Source organism: Labrus mixtus, chromosome 18 (genome assembly GCF_963584025.1).
Source record: "Labrus mixtus chromosome 18, fLabMix1.1, whole genome shotgun sequence".
Lineage (NCBI taxonomy): Eukaryota > Metazoa > Chordata > Actinopteri > Labriformes > Labridae > Labrus > Labrus mixtus.
The window spans coordinates 13,617,118-13,618,211 of record NC_083629.1 but is presented as its reverse complement, the minus strand read 5'-3'; positions in this window follow the sequence as shown (position 1 = coordinate 13,618,211).

The window sequence follows — 1,094 nt, the reverse complement described above, 5'->3', positions numbered from 1 at the left end:
GACTGATGCTGCCTTTAAGAGCACCTCGGAAATTACCATTCCCGCGTCACGAATCACAGTATTGCCCTGATTCCACGTGGTATCGTGCTCGTATTATCGATTAACGCTACACCAGTTTCTCGAGGAACCTGTCAATCGTATTTATTATGAAAATTCACAAATTACGGAAATCCCCGTCGTAGCTTCTAGAACATCTATTTCAGAACCAGATATCAGAACCAGAAACTGAAATTTTTGAGAAGAGAAAGGCAGGAAATGAAAATGGAACAGGCAAGAGCAAGATATCCTGCACAAATAATAACAAACAAAACACATTTTATGTCTCAGGTGGTTTGTTAAACTTTGTATTCACTTTATGATTTGTGAAGAAGAATGTATTTTCTAATACTTAAGCGAAAATCTGGTTTTGCAACAACAAGAAGACCAAAAAAAACCATAAAAAACAATGAAGTACTAGAAATGAGTTTATTCAACACTTGAAGGCTAATAATAAATGTTAAGTTGAATAAAATACAACAGAATAAGCAACTCTGCAGCACTGGAAGCTGATTTGTAGCCTGTTATTTAGGCCACTTGTATCAGCAGTTTTTGATGATCATACTGACAACAACAGTAATATTCATCATAAGATCGGAAGATAGCAACTGGATGCCCCCAAAACATCAGTAAAATAAATTACTGTAATATTTTATCTCTGAGCACAGAATTATAAGGAGCCAGAGAAGTCCGTAGATGAGATTATTATCAATGTTGTTCGCACAAATAATAACCTTGTAATAAAAGTATGTTGTGGACAAAAGTACGAGCACAGGTTATTGATAATGACGTGTTCCTGTAGAGGTTGTCAATGTCAATCCCTTCTTTACATTTAAAACCTGATACTCGCCACAGCTTTTAAATACTGGCTCTACCGGTCACTGCTGTAAACTGTATAATGTGGGTGAAAAACTACACCCAACAGTGGGTGCAGCTCAATGTAGTCTCATCACACTTGTCCTTGAATGCCGTGACCTTGCCTTGACGGGACAAAGTGACAATATTTTCATTTTATCCAATGACACCAAGGTTTGTTTTGTTGCGGCAACACCACAGAT